Source organism: Monodon monoceros, unplaced genomic scaffold (assembly GCF_005190385.1).
Source record: "Monodon monoceros isolate NGI ecotype Baffin Bay Population unplaced genomic scaffold, NGI_Narwhal_1 Super_Scaffold_7, whole genome shotgun sequence".
In the NCBI taxonomy this organism is placed as follows: Eukaryota; Metazoa; Chordata; class Mammalia; order Artiodactyla; family Monodontidae; genus Monodon; species Monodon monoceros.
Genome location: NW_021703784.1, coordinates 9,924,825 through 9,943,596, shown reverse-complemented (window position 1 = coordinate 9,943,596; position 18,772 = coordinate 9,924,825). Strand labels below are relative to the sequence as shown.

Sequence of the window (18,772 nt, the reverse complement as noted above, 5' to 3'; positions counted from 1 at the left end):
TTGTTTGTTTGTTTTTGTTTTTTTCCGGCCACACCGTATGGCTTGCAGGATCTTAGTTCCCTGACCAGGGATCAAACCTGGGCCCCTGGCAGTGAAAACCCGAAATGCTAACCACTGGACCACCAGAGAATTCCCTTGTTGTTGTTTTCCATATCCCTCTTAGTACCCAGGCTAGGGAAGCACCAATGGGGGCTCAGACGCCTCTTAGAGAAGGAAATCAGAGTTTCTTGGTGTAATTTTGAATTACTAGCATCATTGTACTGGCACTACCATATTCTCTGCCCTATCTAACTTGCCTAGCCATGAATTCGATAAATTCATTCAATAAATGCAGTGCCAAGTATGTGTCAGGCACTTCACTGGGTACTTGAGATCTGGGAATGAACAAGGCCCATCCCTGCTCTTGGGGAGTTTATGTTCTAGTGCATCTCACTGTCCACTCGAATACTCTGTGGCGATGAGAATATTCAGATCTGTGCGGCCGACATGGTAGCCACCAGCACCTTAAATGCGGCCAGTGTGAGGAAGAACTGAATTTTTCGTTTTATTTTACACGTGGCTGGTGGCTAGCACAGTTCGGATGGAATATTTTTATGGACAATAGTGAAGGGGAATTCCAAATTGACACCCAATTGCTAAGAAAGGCAAACTACAGGACGAAATAAGTCTTTTCCTCGGGATAATGGAGGCTGCTCTTCTAGCATGTGGCTGCCACTCCAGAAATGGAGATGGGCCTTTTAGCCTTCTCTCTTCCCCTCAAGGAAATTGTCTTCCTGACAAGCTAAAAATGGCATCTCATTTTCCTGAAGCATCATTCTCTTTGTGTCTTATCTACTGAACACAGAACAATAGTTGGAGGAACCCAACTTGTATTGCATCTGGGAGAGCAGCTGAAGGGGGTAGACAGAGCATGAATGGCTTAGAGAGAGAGAATACGGTCCTTTCCCGCTGGGATGAAGCACAGTGAGGCTTGAGGCTGTCACCTGTAGAGAGGGCTGCAGTTTGAAGTGGCCACTTTCCGTTTCTTTTGGTCTTTGTAATAAGCATGACTCCTGCTTTGGTATCTGTTGTCAATTCCCACTGAGGATTCTCCATGACCCTTCCCTCCCTCCCTCCCTCCCCTGCAGGCCACTCTTCATGATCAGCCCACACCTGGCTCTTCTGTTTTACCCATCATTGTCATCTAAGGGGAAAGAAACAGCCCAACTTCCTCCCCCCCCTCCCCCGGTGTATGAAAGGGAAGAGAATCCACAGGACATATAACTCACAGGCTATCAGAACTGGAAGGGGACTTTGAGATCCATCTAAGCCCTTTCCATTTTCTACGATCCCAGGAAGGTTAGGGACGTGCCCAGGGTCACACAGTGACAGAGCCAGGACCAGAACTGGCTGTCCCACCAGCTCAGTCCTTTTCCCAGGGATGCACAACGGACAGTCAAAGGGGCGGAAAGAAGACATGGGTTGGAGCACTGGATTGGGTACATGACAAGGATTTGTGAGTCCTGGGTTCCAAGTTGGCTCTGCACTAACTCACTGTGACCTTAGGGAAGTTGTTTTTCTTCTCGAAGCCTCAGTTCCCTGCTCTATGAAATGGAGAAGTTAGCCCCCACCTTCACAGTCCAATGGTGAATAGGAGTTTCAGTGAAGCCCCAGAGCTCTGAAGCACATTTAATGAAGTTAATACCCCCTGTCACCTCATGCTGCAGAGCACCGCGAATGCAATTTAACACACAAGCCCAAGGAACATGCAGCCCCTTGCCCGACTCAGCTTTTCAATTTCCCACCTCGTCCATAAAAAAGACTCAGGTAGCAGTTGACTTTTTGGCTTGTAGCCTTCTGTGGAAAGGGCCTGAACATTTTATACCTTTTTTTTTTTAAGGGAAAGTGAGGATCAGGTTGTGGGTCGGGGAGGTGGCTCGGGCTAGAGAATGTGGCCACTCAGAGTGATGGTCTGCCACCATCGAAGGGGCTTTGCCCAGCCAGCTTCAGAAAAGCCTCCCATGTCAATGAAAATGGTTCTGCAGAGCAGGGCATGCTCTCTGCTCCAGAATAATGCCCTCAGCTCTTATCTTTCCCTCCCACCCCGAGAGGGAGGCTTATCAACCCAGGGGGAAGCAGGCAGGGGGAAGTGACTCACTCAGGATCCTCTTTTGAGCTGGGGACAGAGTCAAATTAGCCTTTGTCAATTGAGGCTTAAGGCCCTAGGATTCTAAAACGGGATTTATATTTAGAAAAAAGAGAACAGAGCAGAATGCACTTATGTAAACCTTGTGGCTAAAGAGAAACCTGGTCCAAACGTAGGTAATTAATTACAATCTGCTTTGGTTTTCTTACTGATTAATTTGTCTTGTTTCCTGGGGTTCGGAGCTAATTTGAGAAATCGTTTGTATCCAAAAACACTGCAGCGCCCCTGTCCCGGTTACACACAGCACAGGTGTTGCTGGGCAACTCGGGGGGCTGGTTAAGGAAGAGGGTCAGTTAATTAGGACGGAAGGAATGAAGCCCTGCATTTCCGCCTACGATTACCTTGCGGTGGCCTGAGAGGCATCAAGCGAGGCCCACTGCAGTTGGGGGTGACATTTGAATGAGGCAATAAAAATAAACTGCTTGGAAAATTCTTAAGCGCTTTTGGCCTTGAAAGTCACGCAGGGCCATCTAGAGCTGAGTCAGGTCCTCTTGGTGCCTTGGAAATGTAGGACCACGTCTCTCGCTGGAGCCAGCGACTGGATTGGATTCTTAAGCTCGCACGATTTTAAGCCTAAGCCTGGTAACTACCGCTGCCTCCCTCTCTAAGCCTCAGCTTCCTCATCTTGTAAAACACCTCAGAGACGTGCCCTGAGGATTAAATAAGCTTGTTCTGTTACGCTTCCTCCTTTCCCTGCCCTCTCCCCGCGGCACCCCGCTCATTTCCAGCATCCAGTTCCCACATCTCAGGGAAGGGCGCACAGCTGTCTCTCCAGACTCTGCTCCCTTCACACCAAGGGCGGTTCTAGCTCTTCTCGAAGGCTCTGTAGTGCCCCAGTGTGGAGGGCTGGAGTAGGACCGGGGGCAGCGGGGGGTGGGGGGGAGGTCAAAGAAGGAAGCAGGACCCTGGGTGGGAGGGCTGCCCTGCCAAATCGCAGCTGAAAGGCCTGAGGCAAACCAAGGGGTCCCCTCTAGCGCTGCTCCCTAAGAAGGGGGTCCCAAGGCCTCTGAGCAAAGTAGCACCTGCCCAGGGGCTAAAGAAGTGGTGCTAGATCAAAAGGAAATCGAGCAGCATGGTCTAAGCAAAAAAGGCAGAGCCACAGCCTAGCGATATGCCAAGAGCACAGTTTGGAGACTTAGGAAACCTGGCTTCCTGTGCTTGTCATTTGCCTGGGCGGGTCTTAGTTCTTCATCTGTAACACGAGAGGATTGATCTCAGAGGCGTGATATTCCATGAGCATCCTCAACATCATACCTTAATACGTACACTGTTAGCAGAATCTGAAATCACAGACACACACACACACACACACACTCTGTCACGCTCAGGGGTGCCCGACGTGGTCCTGGGTATTAGTAGACATCTGATAAATCTAGATATTCCAGGCTGTGGGATACTGGACAAATGGGCTGTATTTCTCTATCCATAAAATAAAGTTAGTGATTGCATTCTGTTTCCTGTTTCCTTCCCTCCTAAGGCATTGAGGGAGGAGGGCTTGTGAGGTAGAAGGGCTCCAAGCTCTCAGAAGTCTAATGGGAAAACAAGAGCTTATTTATTTTTTAAAAAAAAACAAAAAACAGGCTCTTCTTTGATGCTTCCTCAGGGCCCCCAGGCCACCTAGGGTGGCAGTGTGCTTTCTACCCATCTGAGGGGACATCGCCTGATTCCCTGAGCTCTGGGGGCAAAGGCCCAGGGGACTGGATGACGTGGCAAAGGGGTGATGGTCTGGGGGATGGGCGTTAGGACAGCTCTCGCTTCCCAACGTGTTTGGTCAAGTCCCATTTATGATATAGAAAGTGCCCATGAAAGGGGAAGCAGTAAGTCATTTCAGGAAATTGGCCTGATCTCTCAGCAGCCTCATGGCGCTGGAACAGGCAGGGTAGAATTTCCTGGGATTTCAGCTGCAGAGTAAACCTCCCAGGCATCGGCCAAGACCTGTTCGGTCCAGGAGAATCCCATAGCGGCCTTAACCTTAGAGCCAGGGAAAGTGGGGGAGGGCAGCGGGTGGTGGGGTTGGGAAGGGGACATAGACCTTGAACTTGCCACTTCTTGCCATTTCACATAACTGTAACAGAGCCCTGAAATCAGCCTCAGTTACCCAGGGGACTGAGCTCAGGGAGGTTAGGCCATTTACCCGGGGTCTCGCATCTTGACAGGAGCAGCCGCAGATTCCAGCCCCACTCTGTCCGACTCTGATTCTGTGTTCTGGCCGCTCCATTTACCTCCTCCTTTAAGTACCAACCTATGACTCTTGGCCAAGTAACAGCCTAAATCAGATTTAAATGGCGGCAGGAATGAGATGGGATGTATTCGTGACGAAGGACTCAGACTAGCCAGGGTCAGTTGGTTCTGGGATGGAGGCCTCCCATCTCCTGCATCAAATACTGAGGTGCCTGCTTAATGCTGAGGTTGGGCTCACTAGCTTATACCAGCCAATGCTCCACTGGTGTTACTTTCCTGCCTCTTTTCCCTTTCCTGAAAAGCTGGACATCCATTCGTTTTCTATTACACCACACTAGAAACTTAGTGACTTAAAACACACGCATTTATTATCTCCCAGTCTCTGTAGGCCAGGAGTCCGGGCTTAGCTGGGTTCTTTGTTCAGAGTCTGGTTGCAATTAAGCTGTTGACCGGCCTGTGTTGTTATCTGGCGGCTCAACTAGGATCCACCTCCAATCTCATTCAGGTTGCTGGCAGAATTCATTTCCTCTTGGTGTAGGACTGAGGGCCCCAGTTTTCTGCTGGATGTTGGCTCGGAGCCACTGTCTGGTCTTAGAGGCCACTGACATTTCCCTGACATGTGACTCTTCCCATAGCCAGTTCACAACATGCTGCTTCTTCAAGGCCAGCAGGGCAGCGAGTCCCTTAGAGTCTTATATGTGTATCACAGTGGAAGCACAGAAGTGACATCCATCACCTTCGCCATATTCTGTTGGACAGAAGCAATAGGGCTGGCCAGACTCATTCTGTTGGGTCTCACCTATACTCTATGGGAGAGGATTATACAGCAGAGTGAATGCCAGCAGGCAGAGATTACTAGGGTGTCACCGTATACTCTGTCTGCCACATATCTAGACCTTTAACATCTTCATAAAGTTCACTTTTTAAAAAAATTATTTAACACCTACTCTGTGCCAAATACTATACCATCTATTAGGGCTGCAAAGAATGTCAGAAATGGTCTCAGCTTCATATAGGTCACAGTCTATTGCACAAGACAGATCATTTAAATATAATGCAGGAGGCGCTGGGGTGCAGCCATGTACCGGATGTTCCGGGTGCCCAGACCAGTCAGGGATAGCTTCCAGAGGAGACGAACACTCCACTTCCATGTGGAGTGTTAAAGCACAGGTAGGAAGCATCCAGGTAACCAAGGGTAGGGTTGACCTTGCAGAAACAGGAACACACAGGAGGAAGGTTTGGAGTGTGAGACAGGATCCAGGGAACAGCATGCTTGAGGCTGAAGCTGAAGAGCAGACAGGACTGAAGCCACAGAAGGTGCAGGGTACATGGTAAGGAGGTTGTACGTGTTCTTGGAGGTGACAGTCTGTAATGATAGGATGGGCAAGCTTTATATTGAGCCCTGAGTGGCAGCAGGTGTCTAAACTAGCTACCCCGCTTTGCTCTGAATCCCTGCGGCCCTTACTGACGCCTCTTTTTGCCCCTTCCTATCACAGGTTCAACTACACTGGTTGTCACTCACACAGTGGACCCCAAGACTGTCCAGTTCTTTTGCCAGCTTGGATTTTGGTCTCCACAAATACCTCTTTTTTTTTCCTAGTGTAAATTACTCCTTTTTTTTTTTTTTTTGAGAAAATAAGATTGATTTTATATGCATTTCTCATATTCTGTGCTTTAACTTTTTAAATTAAACCAACAATGTAACAATAAAGAAAAACTGCTAGAAAAGATTACTTGTAATCCATCACCCTAATACAACTTCAGCATCTTTTTTTAAATCTCCTATTCTTATTTTTCTTATTAAAGTACAGTTGATTTACAATGTTGTGTTAATTACTGGTAATATATATAATATATATATATTATATATATATATATATTATATATATATAATATATATATATATATATACATTGTTTTGCTTTGTTTTTACATTCTTTTCCATTATGGTTTATCATAGGATATTGGATAGAGTTCTCTGTGCTATACAGTAGGACCTTGTTGTTTATCCATTCTGGATATAAAAGCTTACATCTGCTAATCCCACCTTCCCACTCCATCCCTCCCCCAGCCCCCTCCCCCTTGGCAACCACCAGTCTGTTCTCTATGTCCGTGATTCTGTTTCTGTTTCATAGATAGGTTCATTTGTGTCATATTTTAGATTCCACATATAAGTGATATCATATGGTATTTGTCTTTCTCTTTCTGACTTCAGTTAGTATGATGTTCTCTAGCTGCATCCATGTTGCTGCAAATGGCATTATTTCATTCTTTTTTTATGGCTGAGTAGTATTCCATTGTATGTATGTACCACATCTTCTTTATCCATTCATCTGTCGATGGACATTTAAGTTGTTTCCATGTCTTGGCTATTGTGAATAGTGCTGCTATGAACATAGGGGTGCATGTATCTTTTTGGATTACAGTTTTGTCTGGATATATGCCCAGGAGTGGGATTGCTAGATCATACTTTTAGTTTTCTGAGGAGCCTCCATACTGTTTTCCACAGTGGCTGCACCAACTTACATTCCCACCAACAGTGTAGGAGGGTTCCCTTTATTCCACACCCTCTCCAGCCACACAAATACCTCTTGAAATAAGTGGCAGCAGAATGGGATTGGCTCTGGTAGAGTCTGGGCCACACATAAGACTCAGTGGTGTCCCTCTGCCTCTCATCCTCCTTCAAAGGTCCACCCAAGAATCCCATGATAATAACCCATCCTCCTGGTAGAAGACCCTCAGCTTAATTCTTCAAATCCAGGGCTTATTTTTGTTTATCCGTGTATTCCTTTGGAAACTGACCTCCATCCTTCAGTGGAGGGAGAGGCATGGGGGTGGGGTGGGAAAGAGGGATGCCGGCCAAGAACATGAGTTTGAAATGAGTTTGAAAATAAGACCCGTTTTGATCCCAGGACTGTCTTGAACGGTGTTCTTAATCTTTCTGCACCACGGTTTCATCATGTATTAAGATGCAGGCAGTAATACCCACTCCACCAAATTGGCTTAAGGATCACATAAGCTGATACCTGGAAATGCACAGTACATACCAGGTGTTCCATTAAGGTTGGCTTCCTCCTCTTTCTGATATGTGCTTGTTGAAGTGGTCATGGGGTGACTTCCCTTAAGGGCAGGAGCCATGGTTTCCAACCATCTTTATATTCGCAGCCCTCAGCATAGTGTCCGGCAACAGATCCGGACACGACACGTGCTGGTGAAGGAGTATTTGAGTGAATGAACAAACAAATGAACTGTCATGAGTCGGACTGAGAAAGCAGTGCCGTCGTGTTTTGTAGCAAGTTCCCATGGAAGATTGTCACTGCACTTCGCCTCATTGTGATCCAGAAACAGTGGCCGCGCTGGTCCTGGCGTCCATCTGCTCTGAGGACGTGTGGCCTGGCGGCTGAGCACACACTTGAATGCCACACCTTCCTCTTCCCGGCCACATTCTGCAGCCTCTCTAAGCCTCACTTTTCCCACCTGTTCGGTGAGGGAAACAATGGCACCTACCCCAAAAGAGCTAGGGATTGAATGAGATCATTTCTATTTAAAATGTTAGTACATTGCCCGGCTTCTAGTAAACACTCACTACATCTTAGCTAAGAAATCACTTGTTTGATGAGGTATGTGGTGACGGTATATGGCGACGATGGCTCTGTTTGGTCTGTACTTTTCCCTGACCCACAAATGCTGGGAGTCAGAGCCTCTTATGAAGATTTGGGCTGAAACCATTTCTGAAGGACTAAAAGTCATCCGTGTTTAAGTATTTTGAGCTGAGTCTAGTGGCTTGGAGGAGGGAGGAGGTGGAAATGGGAGAAGGAAAAAAATTAATCTCCGCAACCTGGAATGATTCCTCCTTTTCATCTGTTTCTCCCAGATCCTTTTTGGTGGGGTGTGGGTGGGGCTGTTCCCTCCATACGCGTTAAATCCCACCTGCCAATCATTGCGACCAAAATTAACCTCATGGGCCCAGTGGTACCTCAGAGCTCTGGGCAAGAAAAAGCGGGTCAGAGTTGGAGTCACCCCTCTGCCGTACGCTGCTGTGTGAGCTGAACTAGAATTTGAACCTCTCTGTTCCCTCCTTCTCATCTGTGATATGACAGTAACAAGGATGCTCTGCCTACCTCTCAGGGCTGTTAGGAGGACCCAGGAGTGATCATATAAAAGTCTTGAGCAAAGTTTCAGCCCTACTGTCGTGTTTATCGGTTGAGCCCCATCCTCCTTCTCCCCGGCACGTCCTACCTCCCTGAGAACAGTCACTTCTCGGCTTCCTGTGTCTTTTTGCAGGAGCTTTCCTGCCTTCCACACACCTCGGAGCACTTCCGCATTGGGCCACCGGTCTGAAAGGCGTCTGGGGGCTCCCTGTGGCTCTGTATTAACCTTCCCGCCCTCCACAGTGCTGCTCTTTTATGCAGTGGACACCTTTGCCCCCAAACCGGCTGGACTTTCCTCTGCAAGGATGCAGAGACTCTGCACAACAGACAGTGCCCTTCCAGGGGTGCCTGATTTCCATGGTTTTCTATAGAACCCATAACCTAGAAACAGAATCTTCTGGACTGACAGAGAGTCAGAGACCGAAGCCTTAATGTGAAACTGAACCGAGCGGCTAGAGCCCAGACCTGCGTTCCATCCTCAGGTCTCTCGTAGAGGAGGAAAAGTGTATGAAAGTACGCAGAAATCGTAAAGTCCCAGAGAGGAGAGAGGAGATAATCATCAAAATATAAGTCTTGGCCATTTTTACTGAGCAAGATTTATAGGCAGGGACTGGACTAAGTGTCACTACCACATTCGTGATTTCCTTTCGTCTGATTCTGGGATCCTTGAGTCCCCCGTTTGCTGTGTGTCCTCGGGCAAAACAGAGGCAGCTTCTGATCCTCTGTTTCTCAGGGAATAATAATAGCTCAGCATGCACAGTGGATTGAACTTTTTTTTTTTTTTTTTTCGGTACGCGGGCCTCTCACTGCTGTGGCCTCTCCCGTTGCGGAGCACAGGCTCCGGACGTGCAGGCTCAGCGGCCATGGCTCACGGACCCAGCCGCTCCGGGGCATGTAGGATCTTCCCAGACCAGGGCACGAACCCGTGTCCCCTGCATCGGCAGGCGGACTCTCAACCACTGCGCCACCAGGGAAGCCCATGGATTGAACTTTTAACGCTTGTATCCTATTCCCTTGGGAGGTGGTTCAGCTATTATTTCTCCACAGCGGCGTGGGGAATAAAGAACCCCATAGGGAGCACTAGTAACAGGATCTCAGAGGAGGAAGGGAACCCTGGCCAGTCTCGCCAGTGCCTGATAACCATAGACACCCAGATCGGGGCTGGCTCTCCCTCCTCCCCTTGGATTCCTGCAGTGAGCGGAAACTCTGTCCCTCCCTTGCTTAGGGCCTCTCAGTGACTCCCAGCTTCCTTCCTGATGGAATCTGAACTCCCCTGCCTGCCTCCCGACAATCTGGGCTGTGTCCCCCCTCAGTGGAAGCTCTCCAGACAGCCACACATCACTGGCTGGTTTTCCCTTTGTGCCTTTTCTTGTGTTACTGCCTTATCTGGAAAGCTTTTCTTTCTTCCTCCAAATCTCATGTACTCCTCAAGACCTTCCCAGATGGTTGGAGATTGTTTTAGCAGAGAGGGGAGCTGGTGCCCAGTCTTGAAATATTCCTATTAGCATGGAACTTGCAGACATTTTTTTCTGGGAAAATTGCAAAGATTGTTAGGTAATATGCCATCTGTACAGATGTTTTTTTTTGTTGTTTTTTTTTTTTTTTTTTTTTTTGGTCCCCGGGCCCTCCCTTTTTCAGCCCCTCCCGTTGCGGAGCACGGGCTCCGGACACGCAGGCTCGGCGGCCATGGCTCACGGGCCCAGCCACTCCGCGGCATGTGGGATCTTCCCGGACTGGAGCACGAACCCGCGTCCCCTGCATCGGCAGGCGGACTCTCTACCACTGCGCCACCAGGGAAGCCCCAGATGTTATTTTTAAGTACCTAGTATATGCCAGATGCTGTGCCGAGCTCTTCAAATTCATGATCTGTTATTGATATTAGTCATCATTGTATCCTACAGGGTAGGTATCGTTGGCCCCATAGAAGAGACTGGGAAAGTGAATCCTCAGATTAATTAACTTGTCCGCAGTCCCACAATTAGTAAGAGGTGGGCTCCCAAGAATGTGCTCCTTTTACACGGCAAACACTCCCTTGTGCCTCCATGCAAAAACTCATTGGTCTTAGGGGGAGAAAAGGACTTGTCTAGATCCCAGGGAGACTTAGAGGCAAAGAGAAATGTATTTTCTTATGTCACCACCCATGGTCTAATGGCTGGTTTCCCCATTACAAATGGCTTCCTCCTTAACAGCAGAGGCCAGAGCCCCAGCCCCTTCTTAGCAGGAACAAAACAAGGCCTCTCCGCACGGCCGCTGGGCCCACCACATAAAAACACCAGGGCACCTAAGCAGCATTTTCCCTGCTAAGCACCCCCTGTGGAGAGCGGCCTAATAGGCTCTTTATGGGTTGGGAAGTAGAGCCTTGGTGATAGGAGAGAAAGAAGGGCTTCACCACAGGTTGAAGTTCTTCCACTGGAAAGCCTTCTTAAGCCCCCAAATAGCTCAGCATTTTTTTTTTTCCATCTCTGATTAGCTTCATATAAAAGCCCACAGCTTTTTCTTCCCGTTGATCGGCCTTTTGGTGGTAGCATCCCCGGCCCCCTGGCGGGCCTGCTCTATCCCATTGATTGTTAGATGCATGGCTGTCAGGCCATTAGCCCCGGCCAACTGAAAGGGTTCACCGCCAGGAGACTGATTGTGAAACTGGGTCTTTATGATCAATATGTCGTCCTCCATTAGGTTCATTTCCTCCGAAGGAAATGGGTCGGGCCATTAGGGTTTCTGTGTGTTGATGGGCCTCTCACTGCCCCCACTTCAGCTTCACAGGGAGGAGACCAGAGCCAGCAAGGACTTCGGAGACGTACTTGCTAGACTGAACTGCCCAGGCTCTTTGCAAGCCTGTCTTACTGGCCTTGGTGACCAAAAGTAGCCAGAATCCCATGTGTGAAAGTGACAGAATAAATGATTTTGTTATATAGGAAAGAGTGACCAACTCCACCAGGTACAGAAAACATGGCATAAGTTTGGGCACAGCTGGAAGGACTTTCCGAGCACAAGGGCTATTAAGCAAAAAAGAAACATTGTTGAATCCCCTTTTCTTAAGATCTGTAAGAACAGGAAAGATTCTTTCAAAGATACAACCTTGAAGAAAGTACAACCTTGTCTGGTCCTAAGGAGGAACGGACCGGATGGTCTCAAGATCCTTTGTCACCACAGACACAGTTTATCACTTCTAGTTGCTTCTGAGGACCTCAAAACGCTTTATAAATGTCCCATCTCTCTTTCTCAACCTGCTTGTGTGCAGTTTCATCACCTCCTCTTTGGAGATGAAAAAACTCAACCTCCAAATTGGGAAATGACTTCCTTCGGGGAAATGGCAGCTGCAAACCAGCGCCCGTGTTCTAGCTGCAAGGATCCACTGGGGCAACAGTATTCGGCCTGTCCTTTAGTTTTATTTAACTTTTACTAAAATAGCACCACTGCCCCCTCCTTGGCTTGCGTAGCTCTTAGCTGCTCCGCAAACGCTCCCCCACGTTCATTTGGCCTCTGATCATCAATTAAAAGTGGGATTAAATCTGTAAGGATCTTATTGGCCACTGGTAGCCAAGAGGGTAACCATATCAGAAACTGAAGTCTCGATTAATAGGCAGTAATGGGTGAGGGGGCTGCAGGATGTGAATTCAGGGGGTTACGCTGGTTACTCTAGAAGCATCTCCCATCGCTGGCCACTGGGGAGCCTGGACTCCTGTCTGCTCTGTATTTTGTGTTCATCCACCCCATCCTCATACCCTCCTGCTCCTGATGGGGGGCTCTGCTCATGGGGGATACTCTCTCTTGCCATGAAGTCCCATTACAACCTGGAAGGCACCCCAGATCTCCAGGATCACACCCAGTGAGAGGTTTAGGGGCCACTTCTCCCTGGGTTTCCAGAGAGGATGGAGTTTGGAGGCCATTGGCTGAGATGCTGCCCAGGGTTCTAGGCTCATGCTTTGTTTTTGTTTTTCTTGCGGTACGCGGGCCTCTCACTGTTGTGGCCTCTTCCATCGCGGAGCACAGGCTCTGGACGCGCAGGCTCAGCGGCCATGGCTCACGGGCCCAGCCGCTCTGCGGCATGTGGGATCTTCTGGAGCGGCATGTGAGATCTTCCCAGACCGGGGCACGAACCCGTGTCCCCTGCATCGGCAGGTGGACTCTCAACCACTGTGCCACCAGGGAAGCCCTAGGCTCATGTTTTGACTACTCAATATACTCCTTTGACTGATGCAGACTTTGGTCACTGCCTCCAGAACCAGCCCCTGGATTGGGACCACCACAGAGGTGACTGGACAGCTGACCTGTCAGGGTAGAGCCACCCAGATCCAGGGAGGCTTCTAACAATACCGGCTTCACCATTTGTCATGAGGCTTAACGTCTAAGTGCCTGATACATAGAAGGCCTTCAATTGTGGACTTCCTTATCCTTATTTTTCTCCTACTAGAGAACAAAGATGCAGAGTTACCTGTTTGCACTTTGTTCTCAGGATAGCTGTCAGCTGCAGGCAGGCTCAAGCTGCCTCAAATCATCCATAAAGAAGCTGGCACTGGGACTTCCCTGGTGGCGCAGTGGTTAAGAATCCACCTGCCAATGCAGGGGACACAGGTTTGAGCCCTGGTCCAGGAAGATCCCGCATGCTGTGGAGCAACTAAGCCCGGGCGCCACAACTACTGAGCCTGTGCTCTAGAGCCCGTGAGCCACAACTGCTGAGCCCGTGTGCCACAACTACTGAAGCCCGCGTGCCTAGAGCCCCTGCTCCGCAAAAGGGAAGCCACCGCAATGCGAAGCCTGCGCACTGCAATGAGTAGCCCCCGCTCACCGCAACTAGAGAAAGCCCGCGCACATCAGCAAAAATAAATAAATAAATAAATTAAAAAAAAAAAACAAAAAACCTGGCACTGAGCAGGTAACTCTTCATGGAGCACAACAAAAGCCTCTGTATTTCCACCTAAAACCACATTACAAAGCACCATCTGCTTTGCAGATACACTCTAAAAGAATTCCTCGATTTGGCTTAGTGGCGCCAGTGGCCTCTTTATATGACGAGACTCTCCAACCAAGAAAAATAGAAGTTGGATTCTGTTTGCCCCGGTCTAGTGCAGATCCTGGAAAAGGAATGAGATATCTGATTAATTGGGTCATCTTTTAATTGAATTCACAGTATTAGATGTCGCAAATTTATCAATTGGTATCCTGGATGTTGAGAACATTTAAAAAAAATCCTATATTAGTTTCAAATGTTTCTAAAAGTTGAGATTGTCTTAGCTACACAAAAGAATGATACAATTTAACTTTGGTTGCACAGGGAGCTTTACCCACTTGGAGGATTACCTATTTGACCCCTTGTCTCTTTTCCTGCACAAATAAGTCCTTAGTCACAGAGAACCAATGCACAGAGCAGATGGGATGCCAAGGCCACGAGCATGCATCTACCAGCAAACCAAAGCCAAGGACCGAACAACTTCAAATAACTGGAAAGTTCAACAAATTCGTTTTCTACTTAATTGAATCAAGGTCTTACTATTTTGAAGAAATATATTACTATTTACATTAGTATATAATGTAAATGCCTGTTGTTTTTCACTACAGGTGTCAGATATTTGAGTTTTGTCAAGTGCAATAAAGTAAGGGATTAACTCCCCTCTATGAGTGAGAGATGAGTCAGCCTGGAGAACCTGGGGGTCTGGGTAACCTGTCTGCTTAAGCCAAGGATGGCTTGAGTATTTAATGACCTCAGTATTGAACAAGTTTGGAGCTGAAGGTATTCCTTAGACAGGAAATAGGAATTCAGTGGGTAGCCTAAAAGAAGTGTCTGGCTTCCAAACAGAGACAAGGAATCATAGTCAAGCTAACAGAGAAAGCTTTTGGGATATGGTACCCTAAACCAGACCCAGAGTCTGTTAATGATACTTGGTGTAGATGTAGTTAGGCCAGACCCCCAGATTCTCCAGGGGACAGTAACTGAACTCATCACCCATTACCACCCCAGCCCAAACTTGTTTCTACCCTGCATTCTCACTCAGGGGTGTCTGCGCCATCCACATAGGCCTTCAAGCTACAATTGCTAACCCGTCTCCAAGCTTCATTCAGTCAACAACCCAAACATCTTAGGCAACGTCCCCACCCTCATTATAGTTCAAGACTCAGTGTCCCTCTTCTGATCGATTGTCAAGGTCTTTTAAATAGTCTCCAGCCTACAGTTTATCTCCCTTGAATCTGACCCTCACATGCAAATCTGATCATGCCTTCATTGTTCCCCGCTGCATAAAACAGGTCCAAGCCCTAAAATAGCACAAGGACCTTTGTGAGCTGTCCCCTTTCCAGCTTCATTTTTACCTTCTTCAAGCCTTGCCGTTTTTGCTCTAGTATCACCAAATTCTAACTTCCCCGCCCATACAGTGCTGCCTCTCACCTTCCTATACTAGCTCCTGATGTGGTCGTCGCTTCAGATGCCCTTCCCTCCTTGTGGATTTCTCTAGCCAGCTCTGACTCTGCTTTGAAGATCCAGATCAATCATTGTTTCTTCCCGGACGGATTCCCAACCGTCTCAGTTCATAGCACCCTTAGAGTCTGAGTAATTTTTACATAGAGCTTGTAGACCAACATAAATACCTAATGGTTCTGTGTATTTAGTAGCTAGATCCAAACAACTCAATAAGTCGCTCCTAACAATTTAAGGACCGTGTGAAAAAATAATACACAAAATTGAAAGAAAAATAATATTTTTATTTCATTCTTAAAGAATTGCGACTACTTACTAATGACACGTGTGTATGTATAACTGAATCACCTTGCTGTACACCTGAAATGATCACAACATTGTTGATCAACTCTACTCCAACATGAAATAAAAAGTTTTAAAAAAAAGAAATTGTAACTACCTCGAACTAGTAGCTTATGGGATGCCCAACAGCTGATGAAGGTGGCTTTGTTTCCTTCCAAAATTAGCGATTTCCCATGGCACCTCTGAGTTTGCTGTGGTATCCTGACCTAGGGTAGCTTTGTGGACAATTTGAGACCCTCAGCCCCCCAAAATGCCCCACTACTGAGTTAGCATCCCTATTGTGAGCAGCCCTAGCACACTCGGCCCATCTCTTATGGCCATTAACGTATCGCCTTGTAAGAAGCTGCTTGTATATCTACGTTCTGAACTCTTTGAGGTCCAGGATCGTCCTTCCCTCTTCTTTGCTTGCTGGTGATAACACAGCGCCTAGCACACAGCTGGTTCTCGGCTGAGAAGACCTGAACTACCGAGAGTGTCAGAGACCTCCGTGGAACCCAGAGCACCAGGGTGGCTGCAGAGGAAGTCAGCCTGGGTGACAATTAAGCAGGAAATTCCATTCTGGCTCAGAACGTGTGTTTTGAAGAGGGAGTGAGGATCCTGCTGGACCCGGACATGGGACCAGCCCAAATCCGCTCATCAGGCCCGAATCCAGCCGAGGGTACCAGAGACCATGGTCTCTGAAAGGGCTCCAACCAGTCAAACTTCAGCTGAGACAGCTACACCCAATAAACTCTTGGTTTTATTTTTGGTTTATTGGTCCATTTGGTTTCCTGGTAAGAGTTCCTTGGGAGGAGAAGGAAATAATGAGAAAGGTAGGAAGAAAGTAGGAGGGAAGGAGGGTGGAAGGGAGGAAGGAAGGATGCTGCTTTGCCTCTCACAAACTGTGACCCTGGTGGTTGGGTAGAGCCATGGTTCTGGGGCCAGAGCCACCACGGACCCAAAATTCAACCAAGCTGCGGGCAGACAGTGGCAGGAATCCCAGCCCCCGCAGCCGCAGTAAAGCAAGGCTATCAGTGTGCGCTACTCGTTCCTCCCCATCTGGCTAATTTCCTCACGGCTGCGTGCCTGAGTTTTTTGATGAGCCATTGCTTTTATCTGCTTTGTGCTCTTCCTCCCCATCATTAGGCATTAGAGTTTGCATCACTTTTTTTTTTTCCCCACACTCTGCTAAGAATGAACCCTAGACATAATTGGGAAGGTTAGGACCAGGGTCCGAAGTCAAATTTGTGCTCTCATGTAATAGCAGAACCTCAGTAGTTCACATGTCCCTCTGATTCTTACCATGAAAGTCCCAACTCAATGGCTGCTATGATCCAGGAATCTCTCCTTGGAGTTTAAAGGGATATTTCCCCTTTATCTGCCCAGCGGGCTCTGCCGACTTCTGAGTCACTCTGAGGGTAGCAGCTGTTCAAGCTCAGCCTGGTGTTTGGGGTCTACCCCACACACCCCACTGTTCTTGGCATTTACCCCATCGGTGGACCATGGAGGTGGCAACTCTATGGCAACAGGCTTTCCTCAGTGGGATGGAGCAGAGAGATGTTCTGCCACTGCCTGTGTTCAGTCTGTTTTGTGGGCAGAGCTCTGGGAACAGACTCGGCACAAACCACCATCAGCCTGGCAGTGGGTGAAGGAGTAGCAGAGCTCAGCCTCTGGCTCAGGACCCGAGGGAAGCAGTGCTATCACTCCTCCTACAGCCTCCTGCCTAGAGAATCACACACCTGTTTCAGATCGGTAACTACTTTCTAGAAACTTCTCCAAAACAAAACAAAACCAAAAAACCACTTTAAAGCACATTACTGCCAGGACGTTCTTTCCGGAATCTAACTTGAGCCCCTTGTACTATTGCCAAAGCTTCTTTTACTTTGGCTGACCCTCGCTAGGAAAGCTGCACAGATATGATAACCTTCCATAACCCTGAGGACCTCTCAGACTTGCCTTCTTCAGAAAGAAGAATTGGTGTTTCCTTAGTCTTTCACCACAGCCTTGTCACCCAAACCTTTCATTATCTTTCTCAATTGTATCTTTGAATCCTCTCCAAAACTTGGCTTTTGAGTTACAGGGACCATAACTTAATGAGATCTTTCATTTCCAGAGGACATTCCTAGTGCTGAAGGAAAAATAAATTAAACTTCAGATAAAATATATTTCTTTGGGGCAAGAGCCTAGGAAAAAAAAAATTGGATCCTTTATATAAATAGCACATCGTACTGCAAGTGAACTTTCCTTTTCCCAATTGTTTTTGAAATAATGGGTCTTTTTTTTGGTGAACTTAATCCCTCAAAGATTCTAACCTCTAAAAGACCACGTTTTGTGTTCTTTTGTGGGTACACGGCTTGAGGATTTGAAAAAAGCACAACAGGTGACCTCTGATTGTCTAGTAAGTGGTAAAGGAAACAGGGCTTGCATCTTGGCAACAATTAAGCACCTTATGCAGGTGTGGGAAGGAGTTTCCTGTGTTTCCATCTTTTTCGGCACCGGCTTCTCTTCCAAGGGGCTCTGAGGTCTTCCTTCTTCATAACCTCATCTTACCGTAAGTAGGCTTGTCTTCTAGAATGCCGTTCTACTTAGCTGTGCAGATTTTTCTATTCTGATCATTTGGTATTTGTGCTCAGAGTTTCGTGGGGGAAACGAAGGGATTCTCTTTGGACTGTGGAAAAGAGCAACTGAGGCTGGCCTTGAATCAGGCTGGAATCTGCCCTTCACTCAGCACTCACCGCAGCCAGGCTGCCCTGAGCACGTGACTTGTCTTCCTTTACCTGAATCTCCCCCTGTGTCAAGTGAAGAAATTGGGGCCCCAGTTGATGTCTTAGGTCCCTTCCAATCTGACCCTCTGTGACTGTCACAGCATCATGGGTTCTCATTGCTCCAGAGAGGTACCAGGAAAAGGCAGGAGGAGTTGGGTTCAGCAGACAGTCAGGAAAAGGATGCCTGGGAAGAGCATCAGTTTAAACTAGAAATTCCTGCCCTCTCTTCTCTCTCCCAAGGACCCTGAATTGGGGTAGTATAAAGGGATAGGAATAACCAATTATTGATCACCTCCAGTGAGTCAGGCACAGTTCAAGGCTCCTCACTGTAGAGGAGAGGTACTCGGTGAATTCCATCACCACAGCCCCTCACACCCAGCCCACCCCGCCCTCCCCCTCGGCTCAGCCCAGATCAGGTGTCCCAATCCTATGTGCTTAAGGTTCTCTGTGCTCTCCCCTCATTGCACTGACCACCCATGTAATTAAATAATTATTTGTGCAGTTGACATTTTCACGCCTGCTCAACTGAAAACTCCCTGAGGGCAGGGACCATATAAGTCTTGTGTTTCAGTGTATTCCTGGAGCCTAGCACAGTGCTGACAAAGTCATAGCAATTCAGTAGGTATGTACTGAGCAAACATAAACTTGAATGCCTGAATGGACGGAAAAGTAGCGAAGCTGGATACAAACCCAGAACTATCTGGCTTTTGCAGACCTGCCTGACGTTTCAGAAGCGCTCTCGTCGTATGCTCGTGTG

General features: G+C 47.8%; 1 protein-coding gene across 4 annotated transcripts in view; it reads left to right on the top strand.

Annotated features, from left to right (window-relative positions):
* The window catches only part of UBASH3B (ubiquitin associated and SH3 domain containing B), a 140,783-nt gene that overhangs the window by 87,228 nt on the left and 34,783 nt on the right, over window positions 1-18,772 (top strand). The gene's annotated exons all lie outside the window — the stretch shown is intronic.